Below are 25,218 nucleotides of genomic sequence, written 5' to 3' on the forward strand. Positions count from 1 at the left end.
TCGGGGGCGGGACCTTCCGCCGCCTCTGTCGGGGGCGGGACCTTCCGTCGCCTAGGGCGGCAAAAAAGCTGGCGGTGCTCCTGGCCCTATCTGTAACTTCTCCTGTCTAGAACAGTTCACACTGCTCTGGGCATTAGCTTTATGATGCCCTAGATATGGACATATAAATATCAATGATACGGAGCCCTTACAATGTAATCCCACTGTGCACTAATACAATCAAAATACAATGTTCTCCCGAAGGCAAGAAAAGAAGCAGCGATCTAAACATCTCAATAAACTGAAAGGTTATGGAAAGAAGATCTCTAACGTATTTAGTAATCTGCAAAGAATCAAGCCAGATAGTCATTGTCGACAGTTCTTTTTGCTTTTAACTGGAAATCAGATCAATTTAGTTACAACATAACATTCTAGTCTAAGGGATCAACAGGTAACTTCCATGGACAGAGCAATTGAATTTCTGTTTCAATGAATTACAATGAATTAATATCCAAAGATCATCTTCAATAATGCACATTTCTGTGGACTATATTACAATTTAAAAAACAGTGTAAAGACAGAGGATATATAAGACAGCAACAAATGCAAATTAAAGTAAAAACACTGACAGACTACAGATAGTGGTAAATTAACCAATACATTTTGGGTGGCTGCCCAAAGAGCCACTTGCTGCTTTGTAAGCAGCCCTGGTAATTTCCTACCAGCAAGGTACTGCTTCCTCTGGCAAAAGACAATTTATTTTATTAGAGTTGTCATAGCACCTCCTGGGTTATGTTACATTACCGAAGCAACAGAGAGGCACTGGATGTAATCCTACAGCGTATAAAGTGACAGAACACAACCTGATGCCTGCATTAAGAAGAAGTGTTTCTTTCCACAGGAAGATGTGAATCAAATGCTCCTCAGTACCAGAACTTTGGAAATATCATTGAACCTTGGCACAATTGCATTTTTTCCAGCTCAACTTTATCACTATCAGGCCTTCATTTGTTTATTCTTGTAAACTGCCTAAACATTTCAGAGTGATACATGCTGGTTGGGATTTTTAAAAAGACTCAGAACTGGCCTAATTCTGTTGCCACTAGGAAAACTTCTGTTGACATCAGTGGGAGCAGAGTTGCGCCAATGCTGAGTGCTTTTGAAAATCCAGCCTGTTTTTTTTTTTTTTAAGTAGGCAGAATCAGTCTTAGTAAAAATAAAATCATTTCATTAAATTGAGCTAATAACAGTAAAGTAGTTTCCACTCGTCCATCTTTCTGCGGATACATCTTCACTTCAAGTTGGAGGTGTAATTTCCAGCTTGGGTAGACAAACATCGCTAGCTTTGATTGAGCGAACGCGGCAAAACCAGAAGCGTAGCCACAGTGGCACAAGCACCTCGCTGCCCCAAATGTGATCCCACCTAGTTACTTACTCAGGCAGCTAGTCTGTCCTGCTGCTTGCACCTCCAAACAAAAAATTGTAACAATGTTTAAAAACATAAAGCTGCATATTGGCTTTTCCACTGGAGTAGTACTGGGTAGTATAGATCAGGATAGGAGCCTGTGGAGCTGTAGTGATTGTGTAGACATAGCCTGAGGTATTATGCCTATGTTGAGCTGAGGAAGGCAGAATGGCTTAAAGGAGTGCTAAGAGAGTTTTGGTTGAGTGTGTATGCACCTAAAAAGCAGTGGATGTGTTATTCCTTGACTTTAGCGAAGCTTTTGATACGGTCTCCCACAGTATTCTTGCCGCCACGTTAAAGAAGTATGGGCTGGATGAATGGACTGTAAGGTGGATAGAAAGCTGGCTAGATCGTCGGGCTCAACGGATAGTGATCAATGGCTCCCGTGTCTAGTTGGCAGCTGGTTTCAAGCGGAGTGCCCCAAGGGTCGGTCCTGGGGCCAGTTTTGTTTAATATCTTTATTAATGATCTAGAGGATGGTGTGGACTGTACTCTCAGCAAGTTTGCAGATGACACTAAACTGGGAGGCGTGGTAGATATGCTGGAGGGTAGGGATCAGATACAGAGGGACCTAGACAAATTAGAGGATTGGGCCAAAAAAAACCTGATGAGGTTCAACAAGGACAAGTGCAGAGTCCTGCACTTAGGACGGAAGAATCCTATGCACTGCTACAGACTAGGGACCGAATGGCTAGGTAGCAGTTCTGCAGAAAAGGACCTACGGGTCACAGTGGACAAGAAGCTGGATATGAGTCAACAGTATGCTCTTGTTGCCAAGAAGGCTAACGGCATTTTGGACTGAATAAGTAGGGGCATTGCCAGCAGATCGAGGAACGTAATCATTCCCCTTTATTCGACATTGGTGAGGCCTCATCTGGAGTACTGTGTCCAGTTTTGGGCCCCACACTATAAGAAGGATGTGGAAATATTGGAAAGAGTCCAGCGGAGGGCAACAAAAATGATTAGGGGTCTGGAGCACATGACTTATGAGGAGAGGCTGAGGGAACTGAGATTGTTTAGTCTCCAGAAGAGAAGAATGAGGGGGGATTTGATAGCTGCTTTCAACTACCTGAAGGGGGGTTCCAAAGAGGATGGAACTCGGCTGTTCTCAATGGTGGCAGATGACAGAACAAGGAGCAATGGTCTCAAGTTGCAGTGGGGGAGGTTTAGGTTGGATATTAGGAAACACTATTTCACTAGGAGGGTGGTGAAGCACTGGAATGCGTTACCTAGGGAGGTGGTGGAATCTCCTTCCTTGGAGGTTTTTAAGGGCCGGCTTGACAAAGCCCTGGCTGAGATGATTTAGTTGATTTTGGTCCTGCTTTGAGCAGGGGGTTGGACTAGATGACCTCCTGAGGTCCCTTCCAACCCTGATATTCTATGATTCTATGAGAGCATGCTCAGAAGCAGCACTTACTGCTGTCATGAATAAGTACAGCGTACATTCTATCATGTCTAGGGCCCCTGACAACTGGGAATATTGCTATTTTCAGGATTTGTTCCATTGCCTTTACAATGTTTGTTCCAGTTTTTGTAGAGTTTCTACACAATAAGCCCCAGGTTGGTCACCAGAAGGATTTGTCTGCCAGTTGAGCAAGTGAAATTGCTCGCAGTTTTGGTTGAGTGTGTATGCACCTAAAAAGCACTTGGCCTGTCACATCTTGACACTTTACCCTGTTTCTCTAAAGGTCTGCATTGGGCCAATGCATAAAGTCAAAGCTGCATAAATGCTTACAGGCATTGATTGGCAAAGTAAGGGATGCAAGAAGGAACAATCTTTTTCCCTTCCAGCCCATGACCCAGCTGCCAAACCTCTCCTATGCACAGCTCTTGCATCTTTTCCTCTTTCCTTGACAACAAGAATACAAAGAAACCACATAGGCACAGCTGGGTTTACTAACTACACACAAATATGCAAGGCCTATCTATATACATAGTGCTGTTTTGACTGATTTCTGGCAAATCTGAAAACAGAGCTGGTCAGGGACTGGAATTTCTGTTCTGCAGGAAATTCTGAAACTACAGGAAAAAAAATAGTTCCAAATCAGAACAAAAAGCTGAAATTTTTAAATTTCCCTCAAAACAAAAACTGAAAAAACATTCATTAGAAGAGAGGTGTCAAATGAACATGGAGACCTGGGAGATGGGTCGGAGACGAGAGGGAGTGTGGGCTATATTGGCAGAGAGAAAGGAGGGTCAGGACAAAACCGGGAGGAAAGATCAAACCAGTATCTTAGATGCCTATATACAAATGCGAGAAGTATGGGTAATAAGCAGGAAGAACTGGAAGTGCTAATAAATAAATACAACTATGACATTGTTGGCATCACTGAAACTTGGTGGGATAATACACATGATTGGAATGTTGGTGTGGATGGATACAGCTTGCTCAGGAAGGATAGACAGGGGAAAAAGGGAGGAGGTGTTGCCTTATATATTAAAAATGTACACACTTGGACTGAGGTAGAGATGGACATAGGAGACGGAAGTGTTGAGAGTCTCTGGGTTAGGCTAAAAGGGGTAAAAAACAAGGGTGATGTCATGCTAGGAGTCTACTACAGGCCACCTAACCAGGTGGAAGAGGTGGATGAGGCTTTTTTTAAACAACTAACAAAATCATCCAAAGCCCAAGATTTGGTGGTGATGGGGGACTTCAACTATCCGGATATATGTTGGGAAAATAACACAGCGGGGCACAGACTATCCAACAAATTCTTGGACTGCATTGCAGACAACTTTTTATTTCAGAAGGTTGAAAAAGCTACTAGGGGGGAAGCTGTTCTAGACTTGATTTTAACAAATAGGGAGGAACTCGTTGAGAATTTGAAAGTAGAAGGCAGCTTGGGTGAAAGTGATCATGAAATCATAGAGTTTGCAATTCTAAGGAAGGGTAGAAGGGAGAACAGCAAAATAGAGACAATGGATTTCAGGAAGGCAGATTTTGGTAAGCTCAGAGAGCTGATAGGTAAGGTCCCATGGGAATCAAGACTGAGGGGAAAAACAACTGAGGAGAGCTGGCAGTTTTTCAAAGGGACACTGTTAAGGGCCCAAAAGCAAGCTATTCCGCTGGTTAGGAAAGATAGAAAATGTGGCAAAAGACCACCTTGGCTTAACCACGAGATCTTGCATGATCTAAAAAATAAAAAGGAGTCATATAAAAAATGGAAACTAGGACAGATTACAAAGGATGAATATAGGCAAACAACACAGGAATGCAGGGGCAAGATTAGAAAGGCAAAGGCACAAAATGAGCTCAAACTAGCTAAGGGAATAAAGGGGAACAAGAAGACTTTTTATCAATACATTAGAAGCAAGAGGAAGACCAAAGACAGGGTAGGCCCACTGCTTAGTGAAGAGGGAGAAACAGTAACAGGAAACTTGGAAATGGCAGAGATGCTTAATGACTTCTTTGTTTCGGTCTTCACCGAGAAGTCTGAAGGAATGCCTAACATAGTGAATGCTAATGGGAAGGGGGTAGGTTTAGCAGATAAAATAAAAAAAGAACAAGTTAAAAATCACTTAGAAAAGTTAGATGCCTGCAAGTCACCAGGGCCTGATGAAATGCATCCTAGAATACTCAAGGAGCTAATAGAGGAGGTATCTGAGCCTCTAGCTATTATCTTTGGAAAATCATGGGAGACGGGAGAGATTCCAGAAGACTGGAAAAGGGCAAATATAGTGCCCATCTATAAAAAGGGAAATAAAAACAACCCAGGAAACTACAGACCAGTTAGTTTAACTTCTGTGCCAGGGAAGATAATGGAGCAAGTAATTAAGGAAATCATCTGCAAGCACTTGGAAGGTGGTAAGGTGATAGGGAACAGCCAGCATGGATTTGTAAAGAACAAATCATGTCAAACCAATCTGATAGCTTTCTTCGATAGGATAACGAGTCTTGTGGATAAGGGAGAAGCTGTGGATGTGGTATACCTAGACTTTAGTAAGGCATTTGATACGGTCTCGCATGATATTCTTATCGACAAACTAGGCAAATACAATTTAGATGGGGCTACTATAAGGTGGGTGCATAACTGGCTGGATAACCGTACTCAGAGAGTTGTTATTAATGGTTCCCAATCCTGCTGGAAAGGCATAACGAGTGGGGTTCCGCAGGGTTCTGTTTTGGGACCGGCTCTGTTCAATATCTTCATTAACGACTTAGATATTGGTATAGAAAGTACGATTATTAAGTTTGCGGATGATACCAAACTGGGAGGGATTGCAACTGCTTTGGAGGACAGGGTCATAATTCAAAATGATCTGGACAAATTGGAGAAATGGTCTGAGTTAAACAGGATGAAGTTTAACAAAGACAAATGCAAAGTGCTCCACTTAGGAAGAAAAAATCAGTTTCACACATACAGAATGGGAAGAGACTGTCTAGGAAGGAGTACGGCAGAAAGGGATCTAGGGGTTATAGTGGACCACAAGCTAAATATGAGTCAACAGTGTGATGCTGTTGCAAAAAAAGCAAACGTGATTCTGGGATGTATTAACAGGTGTGTTGTGAGCAAGACACGAGAAGTCATTCTTCCGCTCTACTCTGCTCTGGTTAGGCCTCAGCTGGAGTATTGTGTCCAGTTCTGGGCACCGCATTTCAAGAAAGATGTGGAGAAATTGGAAAGGGTCCAGAGAAGAGCAACAAGAATGATTAAAGGTCTTGAGAACATGACCTATGAAGCAAGGCTGAAAGAATTGGGTTTGTTTAGTTTGGAAAAGAGAAGACTGAGAGGGGACATGATAGCAGTTTTCAGGTATCTAAAAGGGTGTCATAAGGAGGAGGGAGAAAACTTGTTCACCTTAGCCTCTGAGGATAGAACAAGAAGCAATGGGCTTAAACTGCAGCAAGGGAGGTCTAGGTTGGACATTAGGAAAAAGTTCCTAACTGTCAGGGTGGTTAAACACTGGAATAAATTGCCTAGGGAGGTTGTGGAATCTCCATCTCTGGAGATATTTAAGAGTAGGTTAGATAAATGTCTATCAGGGATGGTCTAGACAGTATTTGGTCCTGCCATGCGGGCAGGGGACTGGACTCGATGACCTCTCGAGGTCCCTTCCAGTCCTAGAATCTATGAATCTATGAATCTATGAATCTATGTATGGCCTGTGGGCTGGATCCAGCCCATAGAACAGTTCCATTCAGCCTTTGGACATCCCATGAATCTTTGAACTTGTCTACATGATCCCGGAGTCTGCATTACAACTGTCCCATGTAGATCCTGCTAGTATGCATTGATGAAGTCCTGTTACAAACCGTAACACATCAGTGCAAACTAAGGAACATTTAGCGTGTACCATCAGGGTTTACTCGGGGCAGTTAGCGTGCAACACACTGGTCGCACTACAAATCACACTGCTGTCATCCAGACTCTAGCACAGCAATCCAGCGAACCTCGCACACAGGTGTAGGACCACTTGATCACGTTTAAGAGGCTTTGGAGAGACATAAGTCTGACAGAAGCTGGTATGTGTCCAAGTGAAGGGAAATGGCATTTGCTTAGGAGCACTAAGCGATACCAGGTATCGGGGAGCAGCAGTAGCAGTCACTAACATCTAAATCAATGTAAGTAATTACCAATGTGGTTTATCTTTATCTATATCTATTTTAATAACTTTTGATTAAGGTAACCCACACCAAGTGGCAGGGTCAGGCCCACCATATGAATGAATTTGATACCCCTGAAGATAGTATTTAAATATTTTAAGTGTGGTTTCAACTTATTTTGACTTATATTGTATTTAATATGTTAATATTTATATACACAATATTAAATACACCACATATAAGTATATTAAACTAATACTTTAATGTAATATAAAAGTCCAAACAAAATGAATCAAACTCACACTATTGAAACAATTTACAACAAAATATGACATCAAAATCGACACAGTCCCACAAAACATTTCAATTGAATTAAAACTGCATTTTTCAACTGTTCCAAAGAAAATTTTTCAACCAGCTTTACACAAAACAGTGTGAGCACCATTAGAGGGCTTCAAGTGTTCAAACAGATAATACCCTATTCCTGTAAATAACATCATCTTGTGGACCTCCCCCAAAAGTGCCCCCCTTACATCATTATTGCTTCCAGGATTGGTGGCAAGGTGTGTACCAAAGAAGAAATAGAATATAAGAAAATACTAAAAAAATTCTAGCAGCAAAATAGATAGTTATACAGACGTCTCATCCTAGTTCTCGACTAATAATAAAAAACAAACAATGTGTGCACCAAAGCACTGGTGAATAAGACCAAGATTAGGAAACTGCTTATAGGAAGTTGTAAGAATATATCTAATAAGGAAACCACAGCATAGCAAGATCTGCCAGCAGCAGCAGATTTAGACAGAACCCCCTGTCAGGCCCTCAAAAGTCAAACCAGATTGATTAATCGGTTAGCAATAACAACCCCTGTCCTGCAGTGAAGTCCATGCGGTTCCCTGTGAGTGTAGTCTTCTGTCTGTGTGGTGCTCATTATATGATCAAGGCCAATGTGTATAGCAAATATTTGCAGACTGAGAACTAGGGATTGAACTCAAACCAGTCATAGGATAAATAAATAGCAAACTAGTGCATAATCCGCTCTGACAGCAGCATCAGCAGATAAGCTGCCCTTTTCCACTAGTGTGCAGTTCGTTACTATTTTTGTTGTTATGGATTGTGTTCCTAATGACTTCCAGGGCACCTAGAGCCTGGGATAGGTGCCTTGTAATACATGAAATCAAAATAAATAGAAAATATTTTTCAGAGAATAAAGGGATTTTGTGTGACAGATCACATGTGTAATATGTAAAGTGATGGAAAAACAGGGCCATCCTCAGCCTATAATGATCGTTCTTTATGTAGTAGCAGAATACATACATGGTTTGGCTATCAAAACATATGATATTTGCAATGTTGTTGTAGCCCTTTTGGTCCCAGGATATTAAAGAGACCAGGTGGGTGGGTAACATCTTTTACTGAATCAGCTTCTGTTGGTGAAAGACATACACTTTCGAGTTGCACAGATCTCTTCTTTGGATACACATGATATGCAGTTTCAGAGAGACAGACAAACCTGGTATATTCACTGGCACTCTGGCAAGTAAATCAAGAGAATTAGTTGTGCACTAAAGCTACTCTCTATCCCTGTGCATGCCCCCACTCACTAACAAACACATAACTAAATTAAAGTCAATGAGAAGTCTCCCTGTCCTCACTTGCCATGATCCCGTCTCTCAATTTCTTCAACTCCCTCCTTCAAGCTTTCCTTTTCAAGCCCTCTCTCTCTCTCTCTTTCCTTTCTCTTATGAACTGTTGTCCTACACCCTGCGTTTGTCTTGCCTTGTTTAGACTGTAAGCTCTCTGGAGCAGGGAACTTGTCTCTCTTTCTCTCTCAGTGCATAAAGTGCTGTATAAAGCTAAAGTGATAAATAAATACTTGTTATACATTTTTTTAAAAGCAGAAGCCCACAAAAAAGCAATGCGTGTTCTGGTAAGACAACGTTACTGGCCGGTTTTCAGCACGGAGCATGTTACGGACACTAACGCTATGTCTTCACTGCAAAAAAAGGTGGGGGTTTTACAGTGAGAATTTCTGTGGGTTGTCTATCTCACTGTACTATCCTAGTGAGACATGGTTCTATAGTTTTTACCATGATTTAGTTAGGCGCGTTCACACCTAGGTACATGCAATAAAAACTGCCTGGCCCTTATCTCCACTAGGCATTTACAGCAAGTCAACTATCTTGTAATTAGAAAAAAAAAAAAAACCATTTAGGCAGGGGAGATTTAGCCTAAGTCAAAAAAGGGTGTTCTATGTTATCCTCCCTCTGATTGTCTTCAACTAGCTTTTTGCCTCCTACTGCCCAGAGGTCTTGCTCCCAAAGCTGTCCCTTACACAAGTTGTCACTATGAACATACCTATTTAGGGTACAAGCTGGATAGGGGACATCTAAGACAAAGTAAAGCTATTTGAAAATTCCATAAATCCTTCTTGAATTGCCATTTTAGTAGCCAGTCTGTGCTGGTAGACATACATAAGTGTCTTGAAGATAAACATCTACCTTCCGTGTGGCCTTAGCCTCTGTAAAATCCTCAAGCTATAGGGATCACATGAGAGTCTGAAATGATCCAAGCTGTCTCAACTGGAATATTTTATTTATCATGTGCACAGCTACCCTCAAAACTCTTTCCCGCTCCACACTGCTACCAGCAGCATTATGGCATATTGTTGTGGTGCAAGCCTCTCTCTGATGTGCTGCCATGTCAATCAATCATCATCTGTATTTTCTTATGTTTTCTCACTTGTGGAAAAACAATCATAGAATATCAGGGTTGGAAGGGACCTCAGGAGGTCATCTAGTCCAACAATGTAGCCATAGGGTCTGATAGCCTTCAATTCCAAAAGATATATATGTAGCCTGGTTTCCTTTGGATTCCATAGGCCATGAGCTTTCAAGAGACCCAAGTGAGCCACCAAACCCAAATCTGAAGCTTATGTTTCTATAACCAGGGAGAGAATTGGAGGAGAGAATGGCAGCTCTTTGAGGACACTGTTGGGGACAGACCACCATACTAGTCTCTTGTACTTCTAGAAATTGTAAGGGTCTATTTAATCTAATACAGTCAAACTGAACTACTGCCATTCTAAGCTCAGCTCTCCTACTGGATACTTGGGCTTTTCCTGTGCTTCACAGGTGTTGTATACTTTAACTCTATTTCCTAATTTTCAGGGGCTCAAGTTTGTTTTATCTTAACTTATTATTTCCTGGAGTTTTTTGAGGTTTAAATATAGGTTCACTCAACATTCTGGAAGAGGACAAGGCATTACAGACAACCTTCACTGGACCGCTAACCCTACTGTAGATCTCAATGAGGCATAGCAGTTTTCAAGACAATCTAAGTAACCACGTGCACTTTATCAAACTTAGAAAAATCAGCTGTTAAACAGTAAGCTGGTCACAACCTTAATTCTAGTGGTGCTACTGCTCCATTACAATATAATTTTCTGCAGTAAGGAACTCAGATTGTGAAAAGTACATAGGAAAATAATAGACAAAAATCTTACTCATAAAAACAGCAATTCATTGTACTTCACAAAACTACTGCAAAAATACACTAATAATATGCTACCAAATTATTCCCTTTTTTCCTGTAGACAAACCAGCTGTATAATATATGCAGTAGTCTTCCAATTCATTTGGATAAAATATATTAAGAAACAGATGCCAAGTTTGAGCAGCAAAATAAAGTTGATCTACAGATACATGAATCTCTCCATTAAATCCTCTAGAATACCCTTTTTTTCAAAGCTGGCCAAGTAAATTAGATGAATTGTTGCTATCACAAGTTATAGAAATAACACTTCGTTCCATTCTGGACTACCAGTTTTATAACAAATAGGATCACCTGACACCTTGATATCAAAACATTCATTTCCTACGCCAATATTATCATGAAAATTTCCGGTTGGAGTACACTTTAAGGTGCCATTCTTAAAAAGTTGGACTAACTGGCTAGACAAACTCTGCAAATCATCAGTAATAAAATGCAAAATTGCTTCACCACATGATGTTCACCAGTAAACATCAGTGTTAGCACACACAAAAATAGACAGAGGCAAACTGTTAAATGAGGATAAGAATGAAGAGCTCTTCTTGTTGGTTGATGATTTCATTGTTCTGTTGGAACATAGCTCGGTCATAAAATTAAAATGCTATTGAACAAACCCTTTAACACTGGCAGTGCAAAAACATTTTCTAATATTACTAATATACTCTATATTATTAAAACAAAAAATATCTTTAAAATTCAATTTATTCATCACTGATTAGGCTATCTGGTCCCAATCCAGCAAAGCGTGTATTGACTTCATTGGGACTCTTCTAGTGCTTAAAATTAAGTATGTGTATAAGCAATTGAAGCAACTGAATTTTTGTTTACATTTTTCTGGCCTCTCTCTCAGTTTGGATAATGAAAACCAATGAATTCAGCATCCCTTTTGTTTAAGACAGTTTCATATATAAGAGTGAAATTGTGAAAGACACAATGGGGAGTCAGGCCTAGAACTTCCACTGACTTTGACTTTCAATGTGGGTTGGGTGCCTACTTCCTCCCTCTTGTGTCTTTGAAAATCCACTGTAGGTCTTAGTGCTGCATTGTTTGGGTTTCAGATTCTCCAGGGGGCTTTTTATTTGCATAAAAGCTTTTGTTTTAAGTGGATGTTAAAATTATGTGGAAATATTTCTACTGGTTGTAGGTTTTATAAACCTTAGCATCTGGGAGGTCCAGGGAGGCGTCCCAATTTAAGTCCACAGCAGTATGTGTCTCTTGAAGTATTTGCAACAAGCCCAGGAAATGGGAAAGGAAAAGGGAAAGGGGAAAAATAGAGTTCACAGCAGGAGAGCCATGAGCAATAACTAGACTGCATTTAATTTATTATTCTTGCACTAAGAGGGTTCTTGACAGTTCTAATGTGAAATGGCGATGTGATTAATCACACTAAAGACTCTACCATAAGAATACACAGCTGGATGAATGTAAAGACATAATGTATTCTCCTCTGAACAAATGTCATGCTTCTGTGTGTCATGGGGCTTGTGACAAGTATTGACATGTTCACAGTACTAATATTAACAAGAATACTCTCCATATAAAAGTTTCTAATTATCTTCAATAGTAACTGATTGCTGCCAACAAAAATCTTTCAACTACTTTTAACAAAACACGCAATTCTACATAAATAGATTCATTAATATTTAAGGGAAAGATTTGCCTATTGGGTGCCTAAAATTAGACTCCTAAACTGAGCTGGGTGAAATATTGTGGACAAATTTTTTGGTGGTGCTTAGACACTATTCACAAAATATCTGGAGGAGGTTGTACCCATTTCCTTTTATGCCAGTGGTTAGGGCATTCACTCAGGATGTAGGACATGCAGATTCAGTTCCCCCCTCTATCTGCTGTGGAGCAGATATTTGGACTTGGGTCTCCTACTTTGCAGGAGAGTGCCATAACCACTGGGCTAGAGGATATTCTAAAGTAGGTCTCTCTCAATCTCTCCAACTGAAGCTGGTCCACTGTGTAGCAATAGTCAAAGCAGGGACTTAAACTTGCAGCTCCCATCTTCCTGGTAAATGCCCTACCCACCAGACTAGAGAGTCATTCTCACACTCTTTCTCTGGCCCAATGACTATTCAAGTATTTTATATAAGTTCAGATCCCTTTTCTACACCAGGCTAAGGGGAGAACTGAAGCTGGGTCTCCCATGCCACAAGTGAGAGTCCTAGCCACTGGGCTGAAAGTTACAAGGCAAGCACCACCATCGCCTCCTCCTTGGATGAACAAAACATATTGTTTGATTCCCCCAATAAAAAACCCCAACACATTTTTGTTGATTGTTTTGATTTGCTAAAATTTTTCAGAATTTTCAGATTTGATTTGACCTGAACCAAATTTATTTTATTTTATTTTATTTTATTTTATTTTAGGAACTGCCAAGGTCTACTCCTAAGTCCATATTTGATTGCTTAAACACGTGACCTAATTTTCATAAGTACAGTCAGTGGCCCAACATTTTTGAAAATTAAGGCTCTTATCTAGGAATTTAAATGTGGACTTAAGAGCCAAACTAGGTACTCCTTTTTCAAAGTCTATGCTTAAAGCTTTAGGACTAGTATGGGAATGAGGGAAGAACATTTTACAAGGGGAGGAAGTGTACATGTAAGCTATAAATATAACTTAAGGAGACCCACATTTGCATTGATTGTGCACCCAAAATTCCCATTGACATCAATATAATTTTGGGATGCATAAGGTATTCATGATCAAGGCCAGAGGGATGTACTTTAATTAAGAACATAAGAATGGCCATACGGGGTCAGACCAATGGTCTATCTAGCCCAGTATCCTGTCTTCCAACAGTGGTCAATGCCAGGTGCATCAGAGGGAATGAACAGAACTGGTACTCATCAAGTAATCCATCCCCTGTCGCCCATTCCCAGCTTCTGGCAAACGGAGGCTAGGGACACTTTAGAGCATGGTTTTGCATCCCTACCCATCCTGGCTAATAGCCATTGATGGACCTTTCCTCCATGAAATTCTGGGTAGCTTGAGTAGAATTAATTCTTATTTAGCTTGATATTTACAACAATTACTTTTTTAAAGTATTGTATTGGAAGTCAAAAAAATAATGTGCAGAAAAGAAGAAAAGATAAAGTATTTTTAGTATCTCCATCTGGACAAGAGATTTGATGTGGAAACATGCCCAGTGAAAAAATATATCCAGATGTACAATCAGTGAAGGTCAGTAGCTCCTGTCAGAGAATGCTGTCAATAATTTCCAATGGGAAATGCAGAAGCAAATCAGATTCTTCCTCTTCATCCTCTAAATACCACTGGACACATTTTCAAAAGTGCAATTTTTTCCACATGCAAATAGCATTCCCCTGGTCAGCCATCTAACTACCCAATTTGTGTGTTCAAATTCATTTTTTTTTTTTGAGGTGTTCAAAGTTAGGTATTCAAAAAATTGCTAATACAAATTTGGGCGTACAATTCTAGAGGTCAGGTTAAAGTCACTAAAAATTTGGTTCCAAGATACAGTAATACTAACTTAACTAAAAAACATTGGTTCCTTAGACTAAGTTCTAGAGCTGGTCAGAATTTTTTCATCAAAACATTTTTTTAAAAAACAAATGCTGTTGTCATCAAAATAAAAGCCTTTTGAAAAAATTCCTGCCAAGAAAAAACAGTTATTTTGAAATTAAACAATCGTGTAAGAACATTTTCATTTCAGTGAATTTTGAAATTTCATTTTGGAATGAAAATTTGTTTCAGAATGTCAATTTCATTTAGGAATTTTGAAATTTCAAATTTTATTTTGTTTTGTGGATTTTTCATCGTTATTGTATTTTTACTATTTTTACATTATTTCATGACATGTCAGTAGTAGCACTAGTGCATAATATGACATAATATGACAATAGTTGAAATTGTATTTTATTTTATTTTTGAAATCATTAAGGGCACCTGCTATTTCATAATGATTGAAATATCTTATCTTCTTTTCTACACCAAAGTGTCTCCTGTTTGAGTGTCAACTGTCATTTCATAAAGAAGACACTTTGATGTCAGCTACATTGTGTTACATTATGACAGTGCATAATATGCACTACTACTGACAAGTCATGAAATAATATAAAAATAATACAAATATGAAAATGGAGGGGGAGAGGAAACAAAAAATAAAATTAAATCCAAACCAATTTTTTTTTAAAAACTGCATCATGGGAAATTTCTAAAATATTTGGTTTTGTTCCAATTTTCAGCATGGAAATTCCAAGTTTTGACTAGCTCTACTAAGTACATCCTGCAAGAAGGGAAGACTTGGCAGTAGAATGAGGGGCAATAGGAGAGACCTTGTCAAACCCACAGGAACCAGATCTTGGTGAACATGTTGCCACAGCAGTCCCCCAGTTCTCCATGGATCTTTCCAAGGTAAATTTTCCTTTCAGAAGGCCCCAGTATTCTCCAGGAAGGATAGTTTAGAAGCACCAGCCCCAGGATGCAGGGAGCTAGTTTAGCTTTCCTGCCCCTTCATCCACCACAAAAGCAGGACTTTTAGGGCTCATGGCTCCACTACACCTCTCTCAACAGTACCAGGGACAGCTCCTTTACATGCTCACTTGTGTTTGGTCTTTCATTAGACTATGAATCTTCAGGGCAGGGACCTATAGGTTTAAACAGTGCCTACACAATGGGAACCCAATCTTAACTGGGTATTATGATAATATAAATAATACATAAAATAAAAGAACAGCAATTATGTAGCTTTTTCCTGACAATTGAGTTAACAAAATTATAATTGACAAATCACTGACAAAAAGAACAGGAGTACTTGTGGCACCTTAGAGACTAACTCCTGTTCTTTTTGCAGATACAGACTAACACGGCTGCTACTCTGAAAAAAATCACTGACTGTTGCTATCATGCACTGGACTACACATATGTGAATTGGGCTACACAAAGATAATGTGATTGTTGTCCCATCAATCTTGCAGTCCAAGGGCCAGATCCTGATCGCATTGACTTTACAAGACTCCTTATATGTACTGTATAGCAGAAATTGTCTCCAAATCAGATACAGATAACATAGTCCAGACATATGAGGCACACTGGTGGCATAGAGGGTCTTGTCTCTAAGTAGTCAATTTCAGTTTCCTTAAACCAGGGGTCAGATTGCGCTGGGGAGAAGTTAGTGGTATTTTTCAAAGCTCTATCCACAAAATAAATTCCACCCACTTGTCACCAAAATGAGAAAGTGCTCACAGATTGTGCAGATGTTCACAACACAATTGTGCAGCTCTTTGAGCTCCACTAGGCTCCTGGAGCCTGGTTCCCTTGATGCAGCTTGCTCAACATGCACGTAGGCTCTGCTAGGCTCCCTGGGCTTGGTTTCCTATTGACTGTGAAAAATAAGTGGTGGCATCTCCCACCCACTTGGGGCACCAAAATGGAGTGACACAGAAATAGATGTGAAGATGAGAAAGGGAGACTATACAGGGGCAGAGAGGAGAGAAGATTTAGAGGAACAGGTGTGGGGGAAGAGTAGGAGGAAAATACAGTAGAGATGAATCGGTTGCAATAACTTTAAACTGAGTTGACAGGGTTCTTCATATATTTATTATCAGTTTATACATTAACATTTTTCCCTCTGGTTTATTGCTTATTTTTCACTGTTCTATTTTAACCTGATAAACCTTTTAACCAAGTCAATGGTCACATGATGGGAACCTTATATTCACTATTAGGTAAAGATTCAAAATCAAAAATAATTTGAAGATACTATTGGTACAAAAAGTTTAGTCTAGAACATAAACTGTATATAAATAGCACATTCAATCTCTTTTGTTCCTACACTATCCAAAAATAAAAACAACCGAATTCATTTAATCCTACTTATTTAATACAATCTGCATTTGTCAATTATCTGAACATTTCATTAAACTGGTTTCAAATCTAAATTATCTTAAGATAGATGTAGGTTTGATTTACTTGCTTCTCAATCAAAATGTTAATTTAAAAATTCAGAAGCATTCATTTTAATTAACTATAACATAATTATTTACAATAAATTACTCTAAGTTACTGTCTCTCTCTCTCTCTCTCTCTTTCACACAAACAGTATTCCATTAAAAAATTTCAGTCCAGCAGTGGTCATTACCAGATGTTTCAGGGAAAGGTGCAAGAAACTACTGCAGGCAGTAATGTTAAATCTACCCACAGGAAAAGTTTCTAACTTCCATTAAATAGAGGTTGTCTTATGGCCTGAAGCTCAATTGTATCTATCCCTTCCAAAACTTTTTTATAACTACTTCTCAAATAAAACCATATAATACAATTTTTCACAACTTCAGATATACCTAAGTTTTGTTACTATGGTTTGCTGCTCTCCGTATGCCAGACAAAACAGAATCTGTAAATATTGTTTATACATACAAGATTAGGACTAATTAACCTTTACACTATGGTCCCTCACATCTTAGGGCTGGTCTACACTGGGGGAGGGATCAATCTAAGATATGCAACTTCAGGTACGCGAATAGCGTAGCTGAAGTCGAAGTATCTTAGGTCGAATTACCTGGGGTCCACATGGCGCGGGATCGACGGCCGCGGCTCCCCCGTCGACTGCGCTACCGCCGCTCGCTCTGGAGGAGTTCCGGAGTCAACGGTGAGCACGTTCGGGGATCGATATATCGCGTCTTAACGAGACGCGATATATCGATCCCGGATAAATCGATTGCTACCCGCCGATACGGCGGGTAGTAAAGACGTACCCTAAGTGTATGTCTACACTGCAATAAAAAGTCAGCTGACTCAGGCTCACGGGGCTATAAAACTGCAGTGTAGAGCCTCAGGCTCGGAGACCCTGCAACAGAGGGAGTTTGAGACATCAATTAAAGTGCCACCATTAAAAAGAAGTTATGAACATGATGTGAAGAGAGATACAATCAGTCTGTCAAAACCATTACTCCTGAAAAAATTGTAAAAAGAAAGGCGCCTTCTTTTTTTTTTTTTTTATAAACAAGCACAATTTTGTGGGTGGCAGATATTTAAGTTTTAAAGTTAAAGTTAAAAAAAAATGTAGCTCTATCCTGTCTGTGTGAGTCTTTGGCAGACAGGAGTGGAATGTTACTACTACTAACAAATGTAAGCAATAGGACATGACAGGCCATGTATCATACTGGAATACTGCTACACTTCTGGTGTGTTGGACATGAGGTCAAAGGCAGTGGCGATATCCCATCCCAACACACACAGAGCCTGGAATGTCTGTATTGTGATTATACAATGTTTTTAAAATATAATGGCTACTCCCATCCATGTATTGTTCATGGACATAGAACCTAGGGTTGCCAATTTTCTAATCACACAAAACCGAACACTCTTGCCCCACCCCCTGCCCCACCCCGAGGCCCAGCCCCTGCCCTGCCCCTTCTTCAAGGCCTCACCCCTCACTCACTCCATCCCCCCTCCCTCCATCACTCACTCTCCCCCACCCCTACTCATTTTCACCGGGATTGGGGAGGGGGTTGGGGTGTGGAAGGGGGTGAAGGCTCCAGCTGGGGATGTGGGCTCTGGGGTGGGGCCAGAGATGAGGGGCTTGGGGTGCAGGATGGGGCTCCGAACTGGGGCAGGAGTTTGGGGTACGGGAGGGGGTTTGGGGTGCTGGCTCCAGCCGGGCGGCGCTTACTCCAGGTGGCTCCCAGAAGTGGCTGGCATATTCGACTCCTAGGCGGAGGGGCCAGGGGACTCTGTGAGCCACCTCCCCCCACTGCTCCCATTGGCTGCAGTTTTCGGCCATTGGGAGCTGTGGAGCCAGTGCTCGGGGCAGGGTCAGCACACGGAGCCCCAGTGGCCACCTCTGCGGCTAGGACCCAGAAATGCCAGTCGCTTCTGGGAGTCGCAGGGAACTTGCCTTTACCCTGCTCCACCACTGACTGGACTTTTAGCGAACATTTAGTGGTGCTAACCAGAGCTGCCATGGTCCCTTTTCAACAAGTTGTTCCGGTCGGAAACCAGACACCTGGCAACCCTACCTAGGACCTTCACTGTTAGAAACCAGATCCATGGGCCCACAGAAGTTAATGGAAAGACTCACACTAACGTCAGTGAGCTTTGATTCAGGCCCCCAAAGCACAGGCCTGTACAACTTGAGCAAAGGAAGGTTCTACTATTAGGAGGTTCTACTAGCAGGCTTTTATCCTGTGTATAGACCAGCCACTAAAAGAGGACATCACACCCTTAGCCAACAGGCTACATTTAAAAAAAAATGAATAAAATCTATCATGTCACTAAAGGAGATTTATAATTAAAATAACCAAAAATAAACTGAAAATGAAAACAAAATATAAATCCTACTCCTTTAAGCAGCCTGAATTTAACTTTCCCCCCCAGGTTTCCTTGCTTCTCTGGAAGATAATGGCCTTATCTATATCCTCCACCTCCCTGCAGTGTCATCTGCACTCATTCTTTCCTTCCTTCGTTCCTTCCCTCTCCTCCACTTCATCTCCATCACCACCAGATGATGAGTTTCCCTTGTAGATGAAAGTGTACTTTTAAAAAAAGAACTTGCCTTTAATATTTAAAAAGCTGAATCAAAAGTTGCATAGTACTTCTCGTTACGCTTTTAAAAATAGACTCTTAATAGGAAAATCCAGACTATCCAAGAGTGAAGTGCCCCTTGGAGGCATTTGAAATGGTGGGCAGCTTCTAATCACAATTCTGGGAAATGATGCAAACATGGTTTCCCTGGATAGCACAGACAACACTTTAGCAGAGAGCAAGATCATTTAGCACTGCAACTCTGGTGTGGCCCCATTCTGTCTGTTACATACAAAGTTAAATTGCAACATGGCAGGGTAACTTCTGACTCATCTTTTTAAAATGGCAAATAACACTTAGCTCTAGGCCTCTCAGCTGTGAAGAACAGCAGGGATAGCCACAGAAGGAGTGGATGTGGTGGAAATGCTTACTATCTTCTTGGAAAGCAAGTTGGGAAGGAAGAGAACTTCCTTGTGCTTATAAAAACTATTAACTAGAGGTGACTGAGGCATCTGCACAAAAGTAGAAACAAAGAAGCTTCCAGCCAATTCTGTACTTTACACATATTACAGAACTCAAGATCTTTAGCAAAATAAATTACAGCCAATTTTTTTTCCTCCTTTGTGTGCGCTAGTCCCTCTAATCTGATTGGAAGTTGTACATGGGTATCATAGGGCAGAGTCTGGGCTGATTGAATAAAAGCAAGAAAGTGCAGCCAGGGTATTCTGGAATTAATCTGAATACCTGAGCAAAATGTACCCTTACACTGTATATTTCCTATCTTTTATAACTCTATTTGGTTTCATATTGTGTGTTTCATGATGTTTTAACATTCTATATTTAAGGTATGCCACTGGCGTAGCCATCTGGCATATGGCTAGGCACATCTTTTGTTTGCTTGGTTGTTTAGAATTTGTACATATCTAAAGTAATAAGCAATTGTCCCTGCTTATCATCAATTTTCTATTTTCCCTGTTTGTGTAATACCTGGCCTTGCTGACCATAGCATGGCACATTGGCTAGCTGGACATACCCTTGAAAAACACAGACCGTTTCCTCTAGGATGTGCTGGGTTGGTTGAGGTAGTAACTGGTTCCCATTCCCAGCACTGGGGAGAGATTCAGCCATGCTGTTCACTTCAGGGGAGAAAGGGCAGTCGGGATTCTGTAACTTCTCTTCCCCAGACCCACAGCTGTGCAACACCAGCACAAGGTTTCCCCTAAATGTTTCTCCAATTCTAGCTCGGCAATGAGAAGACAGGAAGGGTGTTGACAATCAGTGAGTTGTAGAATTCAAGGGCCGTGGAAGATTCCAACCAATGCTTATGTGATAACAGTAAGTCTTTCATTCAGTGTTAGGCAATGAAACAAAAATGCTGGATCACAATGACAGCACAGAAACACACACACCTACTCTTGATACCTGCTCATACCACTGAACCATTAACATTACGGATTCTGGAAACTCACTTACCCTGGCATTGATGGATTATCTGGAAAAATAATGTACTGACCTCTTTTAGCTGTAAAAAATAGCATCTCTGATTTAACAGACTAGGTTTTTTTCTTTTTTTAATTTCTCAACTACAAGCCTGACAAGCACATCAGCATAATGATAAACATGACCTTTACTTCTTGCTTTTCAGCATTTAACAAAAGCATATTTACTTCAACTCTAAAGCAGACATCACCACAGAGACTAGGATAACACCTGCCTTCATGCAGCAGGAGTTTAATCAAATATAAAATATTCCTTTTCTCGGTCAATGTATCCCCTAACAATGGATAACTAGACATGCGTTAGTTGTAGGGCATTGCACTGCACTATAAAATTATGCAAATTCATATGCAATACTGTCCTAAATAGCTTTAATTGATCATGTGGAAGCGACACTCAGTGTAGTCTTCATATATATATATTGTGAAAAATGAAGGAAACCACTTGAGTTTTGCAGACTTGAAGAAGTTACTGGAAAGGTGAATATTGTTTCTCAATCAGTTACAAATGAGCTATGTGGTCAAGGCTTAAATCTGAAACATCATAGTCAGATTCATTGGTGATGGAAAAGACTTATATTAGATTCCGTCCCTCTGCCAATGAAGAGCTGTTCCCTGCAGAATATTTTCTAGTGCTTCATCCAGTCTAGTTCTTTGATGACTCGAGTGACTACTGTGTTTAGAGAGAGACTGATGATTTTGAAGAAGCACTGCCTTGAGAACTTTGAAAAACATTCTGTGGAGCAACCATTCTGCTTTACAAATATTTTATTTTGTCATAATTCACCCCCACCTGCTATTCAAATCCTAGTCTTGGGAGATCCTTCAAAAATCTCTCCATGGAAAGATGACTTTATTCATTTCAAAACATTTCCCAAAAGTCTGACATCCATGTTTTATAAAGCTGGGAACTAACTTCTAAACTAATGCTAGTGATTTTACATTGGCACAGAAAGCATCTCCTGAGAATCACCTAATACCATCAGTGTGCAGGTACTTAAAGAAAATCTCTCTCGCTCTGGATGGTTTTAGATAAAACAAAAATATGCATAAATTATCTGCTGAGGATAACTTTAGAACAATAATTTAAGAACTATTTGGATACCCTGCATAAAAGCATTCAGTCTATGAAAAATAATCTCCCTTCAGTACTGCAACACTCATTTATATGAAATCAGCAGCATCAGATCAGGATTTACAGTACATAGTAAAGCAGAGAAAAGAGTGGTTTCTCCTTCAGAGGTGTTGATTTTACCCCCATCTTTAGGGTTGGAGAATGTAAGTGAGATTATTTATATTAGTAGCTAAAAATCCATGTCCAGGGCCATCCCTAGGAGGGTGCGGGGCCTGGGACAGATCAGCCTCCCCACCAGTCTCCTCGCCATCCATCCACCCAGCCTCCACTCGCCTCCTCAAACCCCTGCCCCCACCGACCACCACTCTCCTCCTCACTGTCCGCCCACCCACCTGCCACTCACCTCCTCACCCATCTGCCGCTCGCCTCCCCGTTCACCTCCTCACCCCACTCGCCCGCCCACCTCCCGCCTCACCTGAATATCAAGACAAATAGCATCCCAATCGTACAACAGTCGGGACGCGCGACAAAGGGCTAAATATCAGGACAGTCCTGATTTTATGGAAACGTGGGGCCCCCCAAAGCACAGGGCCCGGGGCGGTCACCCCGATTCATTCTACCCAAGGGACGGCTCTGCCCATGTCACACAGGTGTGGCAGCTGGGCCAAGTAAATCCATCATCTGTGCAGTCTCCATTCTACAACCAATGAAACTGTTGCATTAAATTAGCTGACGAGTATGGGTGGTGATTGGTTGAGTTACCTCTGATATCACAATGTTCTAGGCCTCTTGGCATAAAGTCACAATGGCTGAGAATTTAAAAATTGGACAGTAACAAACCACAAATCCCAGTGATGATTGCACCTGGTGATATTACAAACAAAAAGAGTTCTCAGCTGTGCTTGTAGCGGTTTCTATTGCTTCACACTGACTCAACAGATGTTCTAGGCTTCAGAGGGACACAGTGACAATCCTGGAATCTTATTATATAGAGTCTGCGGCTCCTCTGATAAAAGGACAATAATTGCAATACCTATATCAACAAGTGGCAAACTAGCACAGAAATCATCCCATTATAAGATGCATTTGATTTAGTACACATATGCAGTAAGTGTCGTGTTTCGACAATTGTCTATATGACAAAACTCTCAAGATATTTCACAGTTCAACACAGAGAAACCACAGAACAAGAGAGGGCCAATGCTGTAATAGCTGAAGAACAGCAAGTTAGGAATTAGGTGCATGAGAAACTTTATATAACTTTGAGTAAGAGTTTGAGTAGTGCTTGCCCACACTACTCAAAATCTCACTGGCTACCACTATCATTGTCTCCTATTGAAATAACATGAAGATGGAAAAATACTTATTAGGTCATCATGTCCTATTTCCTACCTTCTTGATTGCCCTGTCCTCCCTAAATTTAATTAACTCAATCAAGAGGACTTCTACACATCCCATTGGACACTACCTTACACTCTAAAAGACCTAAGCCAAGATTCACCCCGGGGACTGCATCTACTTGTACTGCATAGATCCTGACAGTGGATCCTGCTGGCAAGAACTCCATGGTGTAGGGTAGAAGGCCGCAGCACAAGAAACTGATCATAACCTCTGTTGGGAGCTACAGAAGGCCTGTACATCCACAAAAGTGAGTAGTGTTGGCCAGGAATGGGGTAGGGCTGGGACAGCAAAGGAATGCAGGGATTCAATTCATCCCCCCAGTGGCTTCCTTCAGCATGTCACCTGTGAACCCTCACCCCAGATAATTTTTAAAGTTACCCTCTTAAGAGAAAAACCAAGAGAGGGGTCCTATGGACATAACACTGCCTGGCAGCTCTCAGGATGAACTCCCCACCTCCAGGATACATGGGAACATGGAGGTCTAATGTATCTATGCCAGACTGCATGAAACTAGCCCCTTAATGGTCTTGAAAGATCCCCAGATATTCACCCCTAATTCTCCTCTGCTTTCAAATTGTCTTTGCTATTCTCCAGCTCAAATTCTCCTTTTGCCACTTCCTTTCCAACATGTGAAATAAACTAGAAATTATTGGCATGTATACACTGATAAATACATCACTTTTCAAGTATTATGCTAATGATAAGATTGCTACAGAAACTTTTATGTGACTGCTTTATGAGGAAAAGTATAGTTCAAGATACCTTGAAAACCTATAAAAGAACAGGCAGTGTGCATAAGAGCATGATGGCACAAACAACAATATAGTGACCAGTACCTGTCACTGACAAAAAGTTTTTCTGGAAATCATTAGTGTTCAAAATGATGCTGTCAAGATGTTATTAGATATTGACTTTGCTGGAAGATAATATTTAGGAAGGATGACTGAGAATGTGTTATGGTCAATGTGACAAAAATCTTATTTTGCTTTACTGCACTCCTAGCTGTTCACTGATTGATTTTGTAAGTCTTATTAAATTACTTTAAATTGGTCATGACTTATCTCATCGAAAGCTTTGAATCTGATTCTTAACATAGTCCTTAACAACAGTGGTCACCCAGATAATCTCTACATTTAGTATAGACATTTATAACTAAGCTAGTCTTTCTGATACTTGATGCTTGGAATGACACACTTCCACCCATATTTGACACAACTAACATGTTTAAATATAAGTTACTTCAAGTATTTATCCACTTATATTCCTACTAACAATAAAAAGGAAGTACTGAACAATTATGGTTACTAATGATCCCTTGACATTTTTAAAGAGTAAAGTGAGTTAACCCAGGTTTTCATGCTAAATTCTAATGAAGGGTAATTGCATCCTGCCTACTCTTTTTATTTTAACAACAGTGTACTTTTAACTTCTATGGGTTATTGTTATTCAGTGTTGTGACTGTTTTGTTAAATAGTTTTCATATTTTACACAGAAGTGGCTGCATTTCATGGATAGGAGAAAACATACACACACATCCTAAATATGGAGATCATACCCATCCCATAAATTAGAAAGACGTTATAAATACATTTATCATTCACTGGTGCAATTTATCACATACTTATGACCTTTCCACTAATTTGTCTCCCAGAGACTGAATCTCACATTCCAAACCTCTGAGTATCTCCAAAGAGCCACTGTTTTTCAAAAAAACAGCCTTCCACAGATGCATTTATCCACACTATCAAATGCAGAATGTACCCCAAAAATACATCTGATTGAGACCCTGGACAGGCAAGATCCAGTCCCCGGAGACGTGGACATCTCTTCTGCATATAAAATGTCACTTTGGGGAGCAAATTCCTGGCTAGTGTAAGAGATTTTTGCTCACTTACACAAGCAGACAATTTGGTCCTAATGTCTATTATTTTGCAAATCTACAAGACTACAAATGGGAACTTCATACTACTGAAAAGGGGAGATTCCTGGGTTCCCAGTGGAGTCTAGCACTCACTCTGGCCCTTCTGGAGGCAGCCAAGCTATCCGACTGTACATTGATGGCATTTTTGTGTGTGAAAAAGCCATTTGAGGTCCTACTGGGAGATGGTTTGCATGTATTCATTTTATTTTCTCTCTCTCTCTGCATCCTGTGCATTTACACTAATGGTAAATGGTAACATCTAAACATGTAGAGGGATACAAGAAATTGTCCCAA

The 25,218-nt window shown here is 40.5% G+C and overlaps 1 protein-coding gene across 1 annotated transcript in view; it reads right to left on the bottom strand.

The window, feature by feature from the left end:
• LOC112110517 (P protein) overlaps positions 1-25,218 on the bottom strand; it is a 365,580-nt gene that overhangs the window by 25,690 nt on the left and 314,672 nt on the right. The gene's annotated exons all lie outside the window — the stretch shown is intronic.

This window comes from Terrapene carolina, unplaced genomic scaffold (assembly GCF_002925995.2).
Source record: "Terrapene carolina triunguis isolate 2854851 unplaced genomic scaffold, T_m_triunguis-2.0 Scaffold23, whole genome shotgun sequence".
Taxonomy (NCBI): Eukaryota; Metazoa; Chordata; order Testudines; family Emydidae; genus Terrapene; species Terrapene triunguis.